Here is a 22,415-nt window from a genome sequence, read left to right on the forward strand (position 1 = left end):
GGGGCGCAAAAGGACCACGGATGAACTCTGACAGCATGGGGACCTATAGAAGCAAGGAACCATTATGACACCATGAAGGCCAAGAATCAAATGGTTCATTGTAAGACCAAGTGGCCTAAAAGGGCTTGGAATGCATTGTGACACCACAGAGGTTAAGAGAAGCAAAGAACCATTGTGACCCAAGGGAGGCTAACAATCTAATGATCCATTGTGACACCAGGGGTTGTAATAGGGCCAGGGATGAATTGTGAAAGCATGGGCCACAATAAAAACATGGAAATATTATGACACCTTAGTGGCCAAGAATCAAAAGATTCATGGTAACACCAAGTGGCCTAAAAGGGCATGGAATGCATTGTGACACCAGAGGGGCTAAGAGAAGCAAGGAAACATTGTGACCCAATGCAGGCGAACAATCTAAGGATCCCTAGTGACACCAGGGGGCCGAAAATGGCCAGGGATGGATTGTTACAGCACGGGGACCAATAGAAGCAAGGATCAATTATGCCACCATGGAGGCCAAGAATCAAATGATTCATTGTGACATCAAGTGGCCTAAAAGGGCATGGGATGCATTGAGACTCCACAGGGTTTAAGAGAAGCAAGGAACCATTGTGACCCAAGGGAGGCTAACAATCTAATGATCCCTTGTCACACAAGGTGTTGTAAAAGGGCCAGGGATGAATTGTGAAAGCATGGGGTACAATAAAAACATGCAAATATTATGACACCATAGAGGCCAAGAATCAAATGATTCATTGTAACACCAAGTGGCCTAAAAGGGCATGGGATGCATTGTGACACCACAGAGGTTAAGAGAAGCAAGGAACCATTGTGACCCAATGCAGGCTAACAATCTAATGATCCCTTTTGACACCAGGGGCCCCAAAAGGTCCAGTGATGGATTGTGAAAGCATGGGGCCCAATTAAAACCTGGTACAATTACGCCACCATGGAGGCCAAGAATCAAATGATTCATTGTGACATCAAGTGGCCTAAAAGGGCATGGGATGCATTGTGACACCACAGGGGTTAAGAGAAGCAAGGAACCATTGTGACCCAATGCAGGCTAACAATCTAAGAATCCCTTTTGACACCAGGGGGCGCAAAAGGACCACGGATGAACACTGACAGCATGGGGACCTATAGAAGCAAGGAACCATTATGACACCATGGAGGCCAAGAATCAAATGGTTCATTGTAAGACCAAGTGGCCTAAAAGGGCATGGAATGCATTGTGACACCACAGGGGTTAAGAGAAGCAAGGATCCATTGTGACCCAAGGGAGGCTAACAATCTAATGATCCATTGTGACACCAGGGGTTGTAATAGGGCCAGGGATGAATTGTGAAAGCATGGGGCACAATAAAAACATGGAAATATTATGACACCATGAAGGCCAAGACTCAAATGATTCATTGTAAGACCAAGTTGCCTTAAAGGACATGGAATGCATTGTGACACCACAGGGGCTAAGAGAAGCAAGGTACCATTGTGACCCAATGCAGGCTAATAATCTAAGAATCCCTTGTGACACCAGGGGGCCGAAAATGGCCAGGGATGGATTGTTACAGCACGGGGACCAATAGAAGCAAGGATCAATTATGCCACCATGCAGGAAAAGAATCAAATGATTCATTGTGACATCAAGTGGCCTAAAAGGGCATGGAATGCATTGTGACACCACAGGGGTTAAGAGAAGCAAGGAACCATTGTGACCCAATGCAGGCTAACAATCTAATGATCCCTTGTGACACCAGGGGTTGTAAAAGGCCCAGTGATGGATTGTTACAGCACGGGGACCAATAGAAGCAAGGATCTATTATGCCACCATGGAGGCCAAGAATCAAATGATTCATTGTGACATCAAGTGGCCTAAAAGGGCATGGGCTGCATTGTGACACCACAGGGGTTAAGAGAAGCAAGGAACCATTGTGACCCAATGCAGGCTAACAATCTAATGATCCCTTGTGACACCAGGGGTTGTAAAAGGCCCAGTGATGGATTGTTACAGCACGGGGACCAATAGAAGCAAGGATCTATTATGCCACCATGGAGGCCAAGAATCAAATGATTCATTGTGACATCAAGTGGCCTAAAAGGGCATGGGCTGCATTGTGACACCACAGGGGTTAAGAGAAACAAGGAACCATTGTGACCCAATGCAGGCTAATAATCTAAGAATCCCTTTTGACACCAGGGGGCGCAAAAGGACCACGGATGAACTCTGACAGCATGGGGACCTATAGAAGCAAGGAACCATTATGACACCATGAAGGCCAAGAATCAAATGGTTCATTGTAAGACCAAGTGGCCTAAAAGGGCTTGGAATGCATGGTGACACCACAGAGGTTAAGAGAAGCAAGGAACCATTGTGACCCAAGGGAGGCTAACAATCTAATGATCCATTGTGACACCAGGGGTTGTAATAGGGCCAGGGATGAATTGTGAAAGCATGGGCCACAATAAAAACATGGAAATATTATGACAACTTAGTGGCCAAGACTCAAATGATTCATTGTAACACCAAGTGGCCTTAAAGGGCATGGAATGCATTGTGACACCACAGGGGCTAAGAGAAGCAAGGAACCATTGTGACCCAATGCAGGCGAACAATCTAATGATCCCTTGTGACACCAGGGGTTGTAAAAGGCCCAGTGATGGATTGTTACAGCACGGGGACCAATAGAAGCAAGGATCAATTATGCCACCATGGAGGCCAAGAATCAAATGATTCATTGTGACATCAAGTGGCCTAAAAGGGCATGGAATGCATTGTGACACCACAGGGGCTAAGAGAAGCAAGGAACCATTGTGACCCAATGGAGGCTAATAATCCCAGGATCCCATTTGACACCAGGGGGCGTCAAAGGGACAGGCATGAATTGTGACAGCATGGGGCCCAATAGAATCAAGGAACCATTATGCCACCATGGAGGCCAAGAATCAAATGATTCATTGTGACATCAAGTGGCCTAAAAGGGCATGGGATGCATTGAGACTCCACAGGGTTTAAGAGAAGCAAGGAACCATTGTGACCCAAGGGAGGCTAACAATCTAATGATCCCTTGTCACACAAGGTGTTGTAAAAGGGCCAGGGATGAATTGTGAAAGCATGGGGCACAATAAAAACATGCAAATATTATGACACCATAGAGGCCAAGAATCAAATGATTCATTGTAACACCAAGTGGCCTAAAAGGGCATGGGATGCATTGTGACACCACAGAGGTTAAGAGAAGCAAGGAACCATTGTGACCCAATGCAGGCTAACAATCTAATGATGCCTTGTGACACCAGGGGGTATAAAAAGGGCCAGGGATGGATTGTTACAGCACGGGGACCAATAGAAGCAAGGTTCTATTATGCCACCATGGAGGCCAAGAATCAAATGATTCATTGTGACATCAAGTGGCCTAAAAGGGCATGGGCTGCATTGTGACACCACAGGGGTTAAGAGAAGCAAGGAACCATTGTGACCCAATGCAGGCTAATAATCTAAGAATCCCTTTTGACACCAGGGGGCGCAAAAGGACCACGGATGAACTCTGACAGCATGGGGACCTATAGAAGCAAGGAACCATTATGACACCATGAAGGCCAAGAATCAAATGGTTCATTGTAAGACCAAGTGGCCTAAAAGGGCTTGGAATGCATTGTGACACCACAGAGGTTAAGAGAAGCAAAGAACCATTGTGACCCAAGGGAGGCTAACAATCTAATGATCCATTGTGACACCAGGGGTTGTAATAGGGCCAGGGATGAATTGTGAAAGCATGGGCCACAATAAAAACATGGAAATATTATGACACCTTTGTGGCCAAGACTCAAATGATTCATTGTAACACCAAGTGGCCTAAAAGGGCATGGAATGCATTGTGACACCACAGGGGCTAAGAGAAGCAAGGAACCATTGTGACCCAATGGAGGCTAATAATCCCAGGATCCCATTTGACACCAGGGGGCGTCAAAGGGACAGGCATGAATTGTGACAGCATGGGGCCCAATAGAAACAAGGAAACATTATGCCACCATGGAGGCCAAGAATCAAATGATTCATTGTGACATCAAGTGGCCTAAAAGGGCATGGGATGCATTGAGACTCCACAGGGTTTAAGAGAAGCAAGGAACCATTGTGACCCAAGGGAGGCTAACAATCTAATGATCCCTTGTCACACAAGGTGTTGTAAAAGGGCCAGGGATGAATTGTGAAAGCATAGGGCACAATAAAAACATGGAAATATTATGACACCATAGAGGCCAAGAATCAAATGATTCATTGTAACACCAAGTGGCCTAAAAGGGCATGGGATGCATTGTGACACCACAGAGGTTAAGAGAAGCAAGGAACCATTGTGACCCAATGCAGGCTAACAATCTAATGATGCCTTGTGACACCAGGGGGTATAAAAAGGGCCAGGGATGGATTGTTACAGCACGGGGACCAATAGAAGCAAGGTTCTATTATGCCACCATGGAGGCCAAGAATCTAATGATTCATTGTGACACCAAGTGGCCTAAAAGGGCATGGGATGCATTGTGACACCACAGGGGTTAAGAGAATCAAGGATCCATTGTGACCCAATGGAGTCTAACAATCTAAGAATCCCTTTTGACACCAGGGGGCCCAAAAGGTCCAGGGATGAATTGTGAAAGCATGGGGCCCAATTAAAACCTGGTACAATTATGCCACCATGGAGGCCAAGAATCAAATGATTCATTGTGACATCAAGTGGCCTAAAAGGGCATGGGCTGCATTGTGACACCACAGGGGTTAAGAGAAGCAAGGAACCATTGTGACCCAATGCAGGCTAATAATCCCAGGATCCCATTTGACACCAGGGGGCGTCAAAGGGACAGGCATGAATTGTGACAGCATGGGGCCCAATAGAAACAAGGAAACATTATGCCACCATGGAGGCCAAGAATCAAATGATTCATTGTGACATCAAGTGGCCTAAAAGGGCATGGGATGCATTGAGACTCCACAGGGTTTAAGAGAAGCAAGGAACCATTGTGACCCAAGGGAGGCTAACAATCTAATGATCCCTTGTCACACAAGGTGTTGTAAAAGGGCCAGGGATGAATTGTGAAAGCATAGGGCACAATAAAAACATGGAAATATTATGACACCATAGAGGCCAAGAATCAAATGATTCATTGTAACACCAAGTGGCCTAAAAGGGCATGGGATGCATTGTGACACCACAGAGGTTAAGAGAAGCAAGGAACCATTGTGACCCAATGCAGGCTAACAATCTAATGATCCCTTGTGACACCAGGGGGTATAAAAAGGGCCAGGGATGGATTGTTACAGCACGGGGACCAATAGAAGCAAGGTTCTATTATGCCACCATGGAGGCCAAGAATCTAATGATTCATTGTGACACCAAGTGGCCTAAAAGGGCATGGGATGCATTGTGACACCACAGGGGTTAAGAGAAGCAAGGATCCATTGTGACCCAATGGAGTCTAACAATCTAAGAATCCCTTTTGACACCAGGGGGCCCAAAAGGTCCAGGGATGAATTGTGAAAGCATGGGGCCCAATTAAAACCTGGTACAATTATGCCACCATGGAGGCCAAGAATCAAATGATTCATTGTGACATCAAGTGGCCTAAAAGGGCATGGGATGCATTGTGACACCACAGGGGTTAAGAGAAGCAAGGAACCATTGTGACCCAATGCAGGCTAATAATCTAAGAATCCCTTTTGACACCAGGGGGCGCAAAAGGACCACGGATGAACTCTGACAGCATGGGGACCTATAGAAGCAAGGAACCATTATGACACCATGAAGGCCAAGAATCAAATGGTTCATTGTAAGACCAAGTGGCCTAAAAGGGCTTGGAATGCATGGTGACACCACAGAGGTTAAGAGAAGCAAAGAACCATTGTGACCCAAGGGAGGCTAACAATCTAATGATCCATTGTGACACCAGGGGTTGTAATAGGGCCAGGGATGAATTGTGAAAGCATGGGCCACAATAAAAACATGGAAATATTATGACAACTTAGTGGCCAAGACTCAAATGATTCATTGTAACACCAAGTGGCCTAAAAGGGCATGGAATGCATTGTGACACCAGAGGGGCTAAGAGAAGCAAGGAAACATTGTGACCCAATGCAGGCGAACAATCTAAGGATCCCTAGTGACACCAGGGGGCCGAAAATGGCCAGGGATGGATTGTTACAGCACGGGGACCAATAGAAGCAAGGATCAATTATGCCACCATGGAGGCCAAGAATCAAATGATTCATTGTGACATCAAGTGGCCTAAAAGGGCATGGGATGCATTGAGACTCCACAGGGTTTAAGAGAAGCAAGGAACCATTGTGACCCAAGGGAGGCTAACAATCTAATGATCCCTTGTCACACAAGGTGTTGTAAAAGGGCCAGGGATGAATTGTGAAAGCATGGGGTACAATAAAAACATGCAAATATTATGACACCATAGAGGCCAAGAATCAAATGATTCATTCTAACACCAAGTGGCCTAAAAGGGCATGGGATGCATTGTGACACCACAGAGGTTAAGAGAAGCAAGGAACCATTGTGACCCAATGCAGGCTAACAATCTAATGATCCCTTTTGACACCAGGGGCCCCAAAAGGTCCAGTGATGGATTGTGAAAGCATGGGGCCCAATTAAAACCTGGTACAATTACGCCACCATGGAGGCCAAGAATCAAATGATTCATTGTGACATCAAGTGGCCTAAAAGGGCATGGGATGCATTGTGACACCACAGGGGTTAAGAGAAGCAAGGAACCATTGTGACCCAATGCAGGCTAACAATCTAAGAATCCCTTTTGACACCAGGGGGCGCAAAAGGACCACGGATGAACACTGACAGCATGGGGACCTATAGAAGCAAGGAACCATTATGACACCATGGAGGCCAAGAATCAAATGGTTCATTGTAAGACCAAGTGGCCTAAAAGGGCATGGAATGCATTGTGACACCACAGGGGTTAAGAGAAGCAAGGATCCATTGTGACCCAAGGGAGGCTAACAATCTAATGATCCATTGTGACACCAGGGGTTGTAATAGGGCCAGGGATGAATTGTGAAAGCATGGGGCACAATAAAAACATGGAAATATTATGACACCATGAAGGCCAAGACTCAAATGATTCATTGTAAGACCAAGTGGCCTAAAAGGGCATGGGATGCATTGTGACACCACAGCGGCTAAGAGAAGCAAGGAACCATTGTGACCCAATGCAGGCTAAAAATCTAAGAATCCCTTGTGACACCAGGGGGCCGAAAATGGCCAGGGATGGATTGTTACAGCACGGGGACCAATAGAAGCAAGGATCAATTATGCCACCATGGAGGAAAAGAATCAAATGATTCATTGTGACATCAATTTTCCTAAAAGGGCATGGGCTGCATTGTGACACCACAGGGGCTAAGAGAAGCAAGGAACCATTGTGACCCAATGCAGGCTAACAATCTAATGATCCCTTGTGACACCATGGGTTGTAAAAGGCCCAGTGATGGATTGTTACAGCACGGGGACCAATAGAAGCAAGGATCTATTATGCCACCATGGAGGCCAAGAATCAAATGATTCATTGTGACATCAAGTGGCCTAAAAGGGCATGGGCTGCATTGTGACACCACAGGGGTTAAGAGAAGCAAGGAACCATTGTGACCCAATGCAGGCGAACAATCTAATGATCCCTTGTGACACCAGGGGTTGTAAAAGGCCCAGTGATGGATTGTTACAGCACGGGGACCAATAGAAGCAAGGATCTATTATGCCACCATGGAGGCCAAGAATCAAATGATTCATTGTGACATCAAGTGGCCTAAAAGGGCATGGGCTGCATTGTGACACCACAGGGGTTAAGAGAAGCAAGGAACCATTGTGACCCAATGCAGGCTAATAATCTAAGAATCCCTTTTGACACCCGGGGGCGCAAAAGGACCACGGAGGAACTCTGACAGCATGGGGACCTATAGAAGCAAGGAACCATTATGACACCATGAAGGCCAAGAATCAAATGGTTCATTGTAAGACCAAGTGGCCTAAAAGGGCTTGGAATGCATGGTGACACCACAGAGGTTAAGAGAAGCAAGGAACCATTGTGACCCAAGGGAGGCTAACAATCTAATGATCCATTGTGACACCAGGGGTTGTAATAGGGCCAGGGATGAATTGTGAAAGCATGGGCCACAATAAAAACATGGAAATATTATGACACCTTAGTGGCCAAGACTCAAATGATTCATTGTAACACCAAGTGGCCTTAAAGGGCATGGAATGCATTGTGACACCACAGGGGCTAAGAGAAGCAAGGAACCATTGTGACCCAATGCAGGCGAACAATCTAATGATCCCTTGTGACACCAGGGGTTGTAAAAGGCCCAGTGATGGATTGTTACAGCACGGGGACCAATAGAAGCAAGGATCAATTATGCCACCATGGAGGCCAAGAATCAAATGATTCATTGTGACATCAAGTGGCCTAAAAGGGCATGGAATGCATTGTGACACCACAGGGGCTAAGAGAAGCAAGGAACCATTGTGACCCAATGGAGGCTAATAATCCCAGGATCCCATTTGACACCAGGGGGCGTCAAAGGGACAGGCATGAATTGTGACAGCATGGGGCCCAATAGAAACAAGGAACCATTATGCCACCATGGAGGCCAAGAATCAAATGATTCATTGTGACATCAAGTGGCCTAAAAGGGCATGGGATGCATTGAGACTCCACAGGGTTTAAGAGAAGCAAGGAACCATTGTGACCCAAGGGAGGCTAACAATCTAATGATCCCTTGTCACACAAGGTGTTGTAAAAGGGCCAGGGATGAATTGTGAAAGCATGGGGCACAATAAAAACATGCAAATATTATGACACCATAGAGGCCAAGAATCAAATGATTCATTGTAACACCAAGTGGCCTAAAAGGGCATGGGATGCATTGTGACACCACAGAGGTTAAGAGAAGCAAGGAACCATTGTGACCCAATGCAGGCTAACAATCTAATGATGCCTTGTGACACCAGGGGGTATAAAAAGGGCCAGGGATGGATTGTTACAGCACGGGGACCAATAGAAGCAAGGTTCTATTATGCCACCATGGAGGCCAAGAATCAAATGATTCATTGTGACATCAAGTGGCCTAAAAGGGCATGGGCTGCATTGTGACACCACAGGGGTTAAGAGAAGCAAGGAACCATTGTGACCCAATGCAGGCTAATAATCTAAGAATCCCTTTTGACACCAGGGGGCGCAAAAGGACCACGGATGAACTCTGACAGCATGGGGACCTATAGAAGCAAGGAACCATTATGACACCATGAAGGCCAAGAATCAAATGGTTCATTGTAACACCAAGTGGCCTAAAAGGGCTTGGAATGCATTGTGACACCACAGAGGTTAAGAGAAGCAAAGAACCATTGTGACCCAAGGGAGGCTAACAATCTAATGATCCATTGTGACACCAGGGGTTGTAATAGGGCCAGGGATGAATTGTGAAAGCATGGGCCACAATAAAAACATGGAAATATTATGACACCTTAGTGGCCAAGACTCAAATGATTCATTGTAACACCAAGTGGCCTAAAAGGGCATGGAATGCATTGTGACACCACAGGGGCTAAGAGAAGCAAGGAACCATTGTGACCCAATGGAGGCTAATAATCCCAGGATCCCATTTGACACCAGGGGGCGTCCAAGGGACAGGCATGAATTGTGACAGCATGGGGCCCAATAGAAACAAGGAACCATTATGCCACCATGGAGGCCAAGAATCAAATGATTCATTGTGACATCAAGTGGCCTAAAAGGGCATGGGATGCATTGAGACTCCACAGGGTTTAAGAGAAGCAAGGAACCATTGTGACCCAAGGGAGGCTAACAATCTAATGATCCCTTGTCACACAAGGTGTTGTAAAAGGGCCAGGGATGAATTGTGAAAGCATGGGGTACAATAAAAACATGCAAATATTATGACACCATAGAGGCCAAGAATCAAATGATTCATTGTAACACCAAGTGGCCTAAAAGGGCATGGGATGCATTGTGACACCACTGAGGTTAAGAGAAGCAAGGAACCATTGTGACCCAATGCAGGCTAACAATCTAATGATCCCTTTTGGCACCAGGGGCCCCAAAAGGTCCAGGGATGAATTGTGAAAGCATGGGGCCCAATTAAAACCTGGTACAATTACGCCACCATGGAGGCCAAGAATCAAATGATTCATTGTGACATCAAGTGGCCTAAAAGGGCATGGGATGCATTGTGACACCACAGGGGTTAAGAGAAGCAAGGAACCATTGTGACCCAATGCAGGCTAACAATCTAAGAATCCCTTTTGACACCAGGGGGCGCAAAAGGACCACGGATGAACACTGACAGCATGGGGACCTATAGAAGCAAGGAACCATTATGACACCATGAAGGCCAAGAATCAAATGGTTCATTGTAAGACCAAGTGGCCTAAAAGGGCTTGGAATGCATTGTGACACCACAGAGGTTAAGAGAAGCAAAGAACCATTGTGACCCAAGGGAGGCTAACAATCTAATGATCCATTGTGACACCAGGGGTTGTAATAGGGCCAGGGATGAATTGTGAAAGCATGGGCCACAATAAAAACATGGAAATATTATGACACCTTAGTGGCCAAGACTCAAATGATTCATGGTAACACCAAGTGGCCTAAAAGGGCATGGGATGCATTGTGACACCACAGCGGCTAAGAGAAGCAAGGAACCATTGTGACCCAATGCAGGCTAAAAATCTAATGATGCCTTGTGACACCAGGGGGTATAAAAAGGGCCAGGGATGGATTGTTACAGCACGGGGACCAATAGAAGCAAGGTTCTATTATGCCACCATGGAGGCCAAGAATCAAATGATTCATTGTGACATCAAGTGGCCTAAAAGGGCATGGGCTGCATTGTGACACCACAGGGGTTAAGAGAAGCAAGGAACCATTGTGACCCAATGCAGGCTAATAATCTAAGAATCCCTTTTGACACCAGGGGGCGCAAAAGGACCACGGATGAACTCTGACAGCATGGGGACCTATAGAAGCAAGGAACCATTATGACACCATGAAGGCCAAGAATCAAATGGTTCATTGTAAGACCAAGTGGCCTAAAAGGGCTTGGAATGCATTGTGACACCACAGAGGTTAAGAGAAGCAAAGAACCATTGTGACCCAAGGGAGGCTAACAATCTAATGATCCATTGTGACACCAGGGGTTGTAATAGGGCCAGGGATGAATTGTGAAAGCATGGGCCACAATAAAAACATGGAAATATTATGACACCTTAGTGGCCAAGAATCAAAAGATTCATGGTAACACCAAGTGGCCTAAAAGGGCATGGAATGCATTGTGACACCACAGGGGCTAAGAGAAGCAAGGAAACATTGTGACCCAATGCAGGCGAACAATCTAATGATCCCTTGTGACACCAGGGGGCCGAAAATGGCCAGGGATGGATTGTTACAGCACGGGGACCAATAGAAGCAAGGATCAATTATGCCACCATGGAGGCCAAGAATCAAATGATTCATTGTGACATCAAGTGGCCTAAAAGGGCATGGGATGCATTGAGACTCCACAGGGTTTAAGAGAAGCAAGGAACCATTGTGACCCAAGGGAGGCTAACAATCTAATGATCCCTTGTCACACAAGGTGTTGTAAAAGGGCCAGGGATGAATTGTGAAAGCATGGGGTACAATAAAAACATGCAAATATTATGACACCATAGAGGCCAAGAATCAAATGATTCATTGTAACACCAAGTGGCCTAAAAGGGCATGGGATGCATTGTGACACCACAGAGGTTAAGAGAAGCAAGGAACCATTGTGACCCAATGCAGGCTAACAATCTAATGATCCCTTTTGACACCAGGGGCCCCAAAAGGTCCAGGGATGAATTGTGAAAGCATGGGGCCCAATTAAAACCTGGTACAATTACGCCACCATGGAGGCCAAGAATCAAATGATTCATTGTGACATCAAGTGGCCTAAAAGGGCATGGGATGCATTGTGACACCACAGGGGCTAAGAGAAGCAAGGTACCATTGTGACCCAATGCAGGCTAATAATCTAAGAATCCCTTGTGACACCAGGGGGCCGAAAATGGCCAGGGATGGATTGTTACAGCACGGGGACCAATAGAAGCAAGGATCAATTATGCCACCATGGAGGAAAAGAATCAAATGATTCATTGCGACATCAATTTTCCTAAAAGGGCATGGAATGCATTGTGACACCACAGGGGCTTAGAGAAGCAAGGAACCATTGTGACCCAATGCAGGCTAACAATCTAATGATCCCTTGTGACACCAGGGGTTGTAAAAGGCACAGTGATGGATTGTTACAGCATGGGGACCAATAGAAGCAAGGATCAATTATGCCACCATGGAGGCCAAGAATCAAATGATTCATTGTGACATCAAGTGGCCTAAAAGGGCATGGGCTGCATTGTGACACCACAGGGTTTAAGAGAAGCAAGGAACCATTGTGACCCAATGCAGGCTAACAATCTAATGATCCCATGTGACACCAGGGGTTGTAAAAGGCCCAGTGATGGATTGTTACAGCACGGGGACCAATAGAAGCAAGGATCTATTATGCCACCATGGAGGCCAAGAATCAAATGATTCATTGTGACATCAAGTGGCCTAAAAGGGCATGGGCTGCATTGTGACACCACAGGCTTTAAGAGAAGCAAGGAACCATTGTGACCCAATGCAGGCTAATAATCTAAGAATCCCTTTTTACACCAGGGGGCGCAAAAGGACCACGGAGGAACTCTGACAGCATGGGGACCTCTAGAAGCAAGGAACCATTATGACACCATGAAGGCCAAGAATCAAATGGTTCATTGTAAGACCAAGTGGCCTAAAAGGGCTTGGAATGCATGGTGACACCACAGAGGTTAAGAGAAGCAAGGAACCATTGTGACCCAAGGGAGGCTAACAATCTAATGATCCATTGTGACACCAGGGGTTGTAAAAGGGCCAGGGATGAATTGTGAAAGCATGGGCCACAATAAAAACATGGAAATATTATGACACCTTAGTGGCCAAGACTCAAATGATTCATTGTAACACCAAGTGGCCTTAAAGGGCATGGAATGCATTGTGACACCACAGGGGCTAAGAGAAGCAAGGAACCATTGTGACCCAATGCAGGCGAACAATCTAATGATCCCTTGTGACACCAGGGGTTGTAAAAGGCCCAGTGATGGATTGTTACAGCACGGGGACCAATAGAAGCAAGGATCAATTATGCCACCATGGAGGCCAAGAATCAAATGATTCATTGTGACATCAAGTGGCCTAAAAGGGCATGGAATGCATTGTGACACCACAGGGGCTAAGAGAAGCAAGGAACCATTGTGACCCAATGGAGGCTAATAATCCCAGGATCCCATTTGACACCAGGGGGCGTCAAAGGGACAGGCATGAATTGTGACAGCATGGGGCCCAATAGAAACAAGGAACCATTATGCCACCATGGAGGCCAAGAATCAAATGATTCATTGTGACATCAAGTGGCCTAAAAGGGCATGGGATGCATTGAGACTCCACAGGGTTTAAGAGAAGCAAGGAACCATTGTGACCCAAGGGAGGCTAACAATCTAATGATCCCTTGTCACACAAGGTGTTGTAAAAGGGCCAGGGATGAATTGTGAAAGCATGGGGCACAATAAAAACATGCAAATATTATGACACCATAGAGGCCAAGAATCAAATGATTCATTGTAACACCAAGTGGCCTAAAAGGGCATGGGATGCATTGTGACACCACAGAGGTTAAGAGAAGCAAGGAACCATTGTGACCCAATGCAGGCTAACAATCTAATGATGCCTTGTGACACCAGGGGGTATAAAAAGGGCCAGGGATGGATTGTTACAGCACGGGGACCAATAGAAGCAAGGTTCTATTATGCCACCATGGAGGCCAAGAATCAAATGATTCATTGTGACATCAAGTGGCCTAAAAGGGCATGGGCTGCATTGTGACACCACAGGGGTTAAGAGAAGCAAGGAACCATTGTGACCCAATGCAGGCTAATAATCTAAGAATCCCTTTTGACACCAGGGGGCGCAAAAGGACCACGGATGAACTCTGACAGCATGGGGACCTATAGAAGCAAGGAACCATTATGACACCATGAAGGCCAAGAATCAAATGGTTCATTGTAACACCAAGTGGCCTAAAAGGGCTTGGAATGCATTGTGACACCACAGAGGTTAAGAGAAGCAAAGAACCATTGTGACCCAAGGGAGGCTAACAATCTAATGATCCATTGTGACACCAGGGGTTGTAATAGGGCCAGGGATGAATTGTGAAAGCATGGGCCACAATAAAAACATGGAAATATTATGACACCTTAGTGGCCAAGACTCAAATGATTCATTGTAACACCAAGTGGCCTAAAAGGGCATGGAATGCATTGTGACACCACAGGGGCTAAGAGAAGCAAGGAACCATTGTGACCCAATGGAGGCTAATAATCCCAGGATCCCATTTGACACCAGGGGGCGTCCAAGGGACAGGCATGAATTGTGACAGCATGGGGCCCAATAGAAACAAGGAACCATTATGCCACCATGGAGGCCAAGAATCAAATGATTCATTGTGACATCAAGTGGCCTAAAAGGGCATGGGATGCATTGAGACTCCACAGGGTTTAAGAGAAGCAAGGAACCATTGTGACCCAAGGGAGGCTAACAATCTAATGATCCCTTGTCACACAAGGTGTTGTAAAAGGGCCAGGGATGAATTGTGAAAGCATGGGGTACAATAAAAACATGCAAATATTATGACACCATAGAGGCCAAGAATCAAATGATTCATTGTAACACCAAGTGGCCTAAAAGGGCATGGGATGCATTGTGACACCACTGAGGTTAAGAGAAGCAAGGAACCATTGTGACCCAATGCAGGCTAACAATCTAATGATCCCTTTTGGCACCAGGGGCCCCAAAAGGTCCAGGGATGAATTGTGAAAGCATGGGGCCCAATTAAAACCTGGTACAATTACGCCACCATGGAGGCCAAGAATCAAATGATTCATTGTGACATCAAGTGGCCTAAAAGGGCATGGGATGCATTGTGACACCACAGGGGTTAAGAGAAGCAAGGAACCATTGAGACCCAATGCAGGCTAACAATCTAAGAATCCCTTTTGACACCAGGGGGCGCAAAAGGACCACGGATGAACACTGACAGCATGGGGACCTATAGAAGCAAGGAACCATTATGACACCATGAAGGCCAAGAATCAAATGGTTCATTGTAAGACCAAGTGGCCTAAAAGGGCTTGGAATGCATTGTGACACCACAGAGGTTAAGAGAAGCAAAGAACCATTGTGACCCAAGGGAGGCTAACAATCTAATGATCCATTGTGACACCAGGGGTTGTAATAGGGCCAGGGATGAATTGTGAAAGCATGGGCCACAATAAAAACATGGAAATATTATGACACCTTAGTGGCCAAGACTCAAATGATTCATGGTAACACCAAGTGGCCTAAAAGGGCATGGGATGCATTGTGACACCACAGCGGCTAAGAGAAGCAAGGAACCATTGTGACCCAATGCAGGCTAAAAATCTAATGATGCCTTGTGACACCAGGGGGTATAAAAAGGGCCAGGGATGGATTGTTACAGCACGGGGACCAATAGAAGCAAGGTTCTATTATGCCACCATGGAGGCCAAGAATCAAATGATTCATTGTGACATCAAGTGGCCTAAAAGGGCATGGGCTGCATTGTGACACCACAGGGGTTAAGAGAAGCAAGGAACCATTGTGACCCAATGCAGGCTAATAATCTAAGAATCCCTTTTGACACCAGGGGGCGCAAAAGGACCACGGATGAACTCTGACAGCATGGGGACCTATAGAAGCAAGGAACCATTATGACACCATGAAGGCCAAGAATCAAATGGTTCATTGTAAGACCAAGTGGCCTAAAAGGGCTTGGAATGCATTGTGACACCACAGAGGTTAAGAGAAGCAAAGAACCATTGTGACCCAAGGGAGGCTAACAATCTAATGATCCATTGTGACACCAGGGGTTGTAATAGGGCCAGGGATGAATTGTGAAAGCATGGGCCACAATAAAAACATGGAAATATTATGACACCTTAGTGGCCAAGAATCAAAAGATTCATGGTAACACCAAGTGGCCTAAAAGGGCATGGAATGCATTGTGACACCACAGGGGCTAAGAGAAGCAAGGAAACATTGTGACCCAATGCAGGCGAACAATCTAATGATCCCTTGTGACACCAGGGGGCCGAAAATGGCCAGGGATGGATTGTTACAGCACGGGGACCAATAGAAGCAAGGATCAATTATGCCACCATGGAGGCCAAGAATCAAATGATTCATTGTGACATCAAGTGGCCTAAAAGGGCATGGGATGCATTGAGACTCCACAGGGTTTAAGAGAAGCAAGGAACCATTGTGACCCAAGGGAGGCTAACAATCTAATGATCCCTTGTCACACAAGGTGTTGTAAAAGGGCCAGGGATGAATTGTGAAAGCATGGGGTACAATAAAAACATGCAAATATTATGACACCATAGAGGCCAAGAATCAAATGATTCATTGTAACACCAAGTGGCCTAAAAGGGCATGGGATGCATTGTGACACCACAGAGGTTAAGAGAAGCAAGGAACCATTGTGACCCAATGCAGGCTAACAATCTAATGATCCCTTTTGACACCAGGGGCCCCAAAAGGTCCAGGGATGAATTGTGAAAGCATGGGGCCCAATTAAAACCTGGTACAATTACGCCACCATGGAGGCCAAGAATCAAATGATTCATTGTGACATCAAGTGGCCTAAAAGGGCATGGGATGCATTGTGACACCACAGGGGCTAAGAGAAGCAAGGTACCATTGTGACCCAATGCAGGCTAATAATCTAAGAATCCCTTGTGACACCAGGGGGCCGAAAATGGCCAGGGATGGATTGTTACAGCACGGGGACCAATAGAAGCAAGGATCAATTATGCCACCATGGAGGAAAAGAATCAAATGATTCATTGCGACATCAATTTTCCTAAAAGGGCATGGAATGCATTGTGACACCACAGGGGCTTAGAGAAGCAAGGAACCATTGTGACCCAATGCAGGCTAACAATCTAATGATCCCTTGTGACACCAGGGGTTGTAAAAGGCACAGTGATGGATTGTTACAGCATGGGGACCAATAGAAGCAAGGATCAATTATGCCACCATGGAGGCCAAGAATCAAATGATTCATTGTGACATCAAGTGGCCTAAAAGGGCATGGGCTGCATTGTGACACCACAGGGTTTAAGAGAAGCAAGGAACCATTGTGACCCAATGCAGGCTAACAATCTAATGATCCCATGTGACACCAGGGGTTGTAAAAGGCCCAGTGATGGATTGTTACAGCACGGGGACCAATAGAAGCAAGGATCTATTATGCCACCATGGAGGCCAAGAATCAAATGATTCATTGTGACATCAAGTGGCCTAAAAGGGCATGGGCTGCATTGTGACACCACAGGCTTTAAGAGAAGCAAGGAACCATTGTGACCCAATGCAGGCTAATAATCTAAGAATCCCTTTTTACACCAGGGGGCGCAAAAGGACCACGGAGGAACTCTGACAGCATGGGGACCTCTAGAAGCAAGGAACCATTATGACACCATGAAGGCCAAGAATCAAATGGTTCATTGTAAGACCAAGTGGCCTAAAAGGGCTTGGAATGCATGGTGACACCACAGAGGTTAAGAGAAGCAAGGAACCATTGTGACCCAAGGGAGGCTAACAATCTAATGATCCATTGTGACACCAGGGGTTGTAAAAGGGCCAGGGATGAATTGTGAAAGCATGGGCCACAATAAAAACATGGAAATATTATGACACCTTAGTGGCCAAGACTCAAATGATTCATTGTAACACCAAGTGGCCTTAAAGGGCATGGAATGCATTGTGACACCACAGGGGCTAAGAGAAGCAAGGAACCATTGTGACCCAATGCAGGCGAACAATCTAATGATCCCTTGTGACACCAGGGGTTGTAAAAGGCCCAGTGATGGATTGTTACAGCACGGGGACCAATAGAAGCAAGGATCAATTATGCCACCATGGAGGCCAAGAATCAAATGATTCATTGTGACATCAAGTGGCCTAAAAGGGCATGGAATGCATTGTGACACCACAGGGGCTAAGAGAAGCAAGGAACCATTGTGACCCAATGGAGGCTAATAATCCCAGGATCCCATTTGACACCAGGGGGCGTCAAAGGGACAGGGATGAATTGTGACAGCATGGGGCCCAATAGAAACAAGGAAACATTATGCCACCATGGAGGCCAAGAATCAAATGATTCATTGTGACATCAAGTGGCCTAAAAGGGCATGGGATGCATTGAGACTCCACAGGGTTTAAGAGAAGCAAGGAACCATTGTGACCCAAGGGAGGCTAACAATCTAATGATCCCTTGTCACACAAGGTGTTGTAAAAGGGCCAGGGATGAATTGTGAAAGCATGGGGCACAATAAAAACATGCAAATATTATGACACCATAGAGGCCAAGAATCAAATGATTCATTGTAACACCAAGTGGCCTAAAAGGGCATGGGATGCATTGTGACACCACAGAGGTTAAGAGAAGCAAGGAACCATTGTGACCCAATGCAGGCTAACAATCTAATGATGCCTTGTGACACCAGGGGGTATAAAAAGGGCCAGGGATGGATTGTTACAGCACGGGGACCAATAGAAGAAAGGATCAATTATGCCACCATGGAGGCCAAGAATCAAATGATTCATTGTGACATCAAGTGGCCTAAAAGGGCATGGGCTGCATTGTGACACCACAGGGGTTAAGAGAAGCAAGGAACCATTGTGACCCAATGCAGGCTAATAATCTAAGAATCCCTTTTGACACCAGGGGGCGCAAAAGGACCACGGATGAACTCTGACAGCATGGGGACCTATAGAAGCAAGGAACCATTATGACACCATGAAGGCCAAGAATCAAATGGTTCATTGTAAGACCAAGTGGCCTAAAAGGGCTTGCAATGCATTGTGACACCACAGAGGTTAAGAGAAGCAAAGAACCATTGTGACCCAAGGGAGGCTAACAATCTAATGATCCATTGTGACACCAGGGGTTGTAATAGGGCCAGGAATGAATTGTGAAAGCATGGGCCACAATAAAAACATGGAAATATTATGACACCTTAGTGGCCAAGAATCAAAAGATTCATGGTAACACCAAGTGGCCTAAAAGGGCATGGAATGCATTGTGACACCACAGGGGCTAAGAGAAGCAAGGAAACATTGTGACCCAATGCAGGCGAACAATCTAATGATCCCTTGTGACACCAGGGGGCCGAAAATGGCCAGGGATGGATTGTTACAGCACGGGGACCAATAGAAGAAAGGATCAATTATGCCACCATGGAGGCCAAGAATCAAATGATTCATTGTGACATCAAGTGGCCTAAAAGGGCATGGGATGCATTGAGACTCCACAGGATTTAAGAGAAGCAAGGAACCATTGTGACCCAAGGGAGGCTAACAATCTAATGATCCCTTGTCACACAAGGTGTTGTAAAAGGGCCAGGGATGAATTGTGAAAGCATGGGGTACAATAAAAACATGCAAATATTATGACACCATAGAGGCCAAGAATCAAATGATTCATTGTAACACCAAGTGGCCTAAAAGGGCATGGGATGCATTGTGACACCACAGAGGTTAAGAGAAGCAAGGAACCATTGTGACCCAATGGAGGCTAATAATCCCAGGATCCCATTTGACACCAGGGGGCGTCAAAGGGACAGGGATGAATTGTGACAGCATGGGGCCCAATAGAAACAAGGAACCATTATGCCACCATGGAGGCCAAGAATCAAATGATTCATTGTGACATCAAGTGGCCTAAAAGGGCATGGGATGCATTGAGACTCCACAGGGTTTAAGAGAAGCAAGAAACCATTGTGACCCAAGGGAGGCTAACAATCTAATGATCCCTTGTCACACAAGGTGTTGTAAAATGGCCAGGGATGGATTGTTACAGCACGGGGACCAATTGAAGCAAGGATCAATTATGCCACCATGGAGGAAAAGAATCAAATGATTCATTGTGACATCAAGTGGCCTAAAAGGGCATGGAATGCATTGTGACACCACAGGGGCTAAGAGAAGCAAGGAACCATTGTGACCCCATGCAGGCTAACAATCTAATGATCCCTTGTGACACCAGGGGTTGTAAAAGGCCCAGTGATGGATTGTTACAGCACGGGGACCAATAGAAGCAAGGATCAATTATGCCACCATGGAGGCCAAGAATCAAATGATTCATTGTGACATCAAGTGGCCTAAAAGGGCATGGGCTGCATTGTGACACCACAGGGGTTAAGAGAAGCAAGGAACCATTGTGACCCAATGCAGGCTAACAATCTAATGATCCCTTGTGACACCAGGGGTTGTAAAAGGCCCAGTGATGGATTGTTACAGCACGGGGACCAATAGAAGCAAGGATCTATTATGCCACCATGGAGACCAAGAATCAAATGATTCATTGTGACATCAAGTGGCCTAAAAGGGCATGGGCTGCATTGTGACACCACAGGGGTTAAGAGAAGCAAGGAACCATTGTGACCCAATGCAGGCTAACAATCTAATGATCCCTTTTGACACCAGGGGGCCCAAAAGGTCCAGGGATGAATTGTGAAAGCATGGGGCCCAATTAAAACCTGGTACAATTACGCCACCATGGAGGCCAAGAATCAAATGATTCATTGTGACATCAAGTGGCCTAAAAGGGCATGGGATGCATTGTGACACCACAGGGGTTAAGAGAAGCAAGGAACCATTGAGACCCAATGCAGGCTAACAATCTAAGAATCCCTTTTGACACCAGGGGGCGCAAAAGGACCACGGATGAACACTGACAGCATGGGGACCTCTAGAAGCAAGGAACCATTATGACACCATGAAGGCCAAGAATCAAATGGTTCATTGTAAGACCAAGTGGCCTAAAAGGGCTTGCAATGCATTGTGACACCACAAAGGTTATGAGAAGCAAGGAACCATTGTGACCCAAGGGAGGCTAACAATCTAATGATCCATTGTGACACCAGGGGTTGTAATAGGGCCAGGGATGAATTGTGAAAGCATGGGGCACAATAAAAACATGGAAATATTATGACACCTTAGTGGCCAAGACTCAAATGATTCATTGTAAGACCAAGTGGCCTAAAAGTGCTTGGGATGCATTGTGACACCACAGGGGCTAAGAGAAGCAAGGAACCATTGTGACCCAATGCAGGCTAAAAATCTAAGAATCCCTTGTGACACCAGGGGGCCGAAAATGGCCAGGGATGGATTGTTACAGCACGGGGACCAATAGAAGCAAGGATCAATTATGCCACCATGGAGGAAAAGAATCAAATGATTCATTGTGACATCAAGTGGCCTAAAAGGGCATGGAATGCATTGTGACACCACAGGGGCTAAGAGAAGCAAGGAACCATTGTGACCCAATGCAGGCTAACAATCTAATGATCCCTTGTGACACCAGGGGGCCGAAAATGGCCAGGGATGGATTGTTACAGCACGGGGACCAATAGAAGCAAGGATCAATTATGCCACCATGGAGGCCAAGAATCAAATGATTCATTGTGACATCAAGTGGCCTAAAAGGGCATGGGCTGCATTGTGACACGACAGGGGTTAAGAGAAGCAAGGAACCATTGTGACCCAAGGGAGGCTAACAATCTAATGATCCCTTGTGACACCAGGGGTTGTAAAAGGCCCTGTGATGGATTGTTACAGCACGGGGACCAATAGAAGCAAGGATCTATTACGCCACCATGGAGGCCAAGAATCAAATGATTCATTGTGACATCAAGTGGCCTAAAAGGGCATGGGCTGCATTGTGACACCACAGGGGTTAAGAGAAGCAAGGAACCATTGTGACCCAAGGGAGGCTAACAATCTAATGATCCCTTGTCACACAAGGTGTTGTAAAAGGGCCAGGGATGAATTGTGAAAGCATGGGGCACAATAAAAACATGCAAATATTATGACACCATAGAGGCCAAGAATCAAATGATTCATTGTAACACCAAGTGGCCTAAAAAGGCATGGGATGCATTGTGACACCACAGAGGTTAAGAGAAGCAAGGATCCATTGTGACCCAATGCAGGCTAACAATCTAATGATGCCTTGTGGCACCAGGGGGTATAAAAAGGGCCAGGGATGGATTGTTACAGCACGGGGACCAATAGAAGCAAGGTTCTATTATGCCACCATGGAGGCCAAGAATCAAATGATTCATTGTGACATCAAGTGGCCTAAAAGGGCATGGGCTGCATTGTGACACCACAGGGGTTAAGAGAAGCAAGGAACCATTGTGACCCAATGC

This window comes from Cinclus cinclus, chromosome 11, assembly GCF_963662255.1.
Source record: "Cinclus cinclus chromosome 11, bCinCin1.1, whole genome shotgun sequence".
Taxonomy (NCBI): domain Eukaryota; kingdom Metazoa; phylum Chordata; class Aves; order Passeriformes; family Cinclidae; genus Cinclus; species Cinclus cinclus.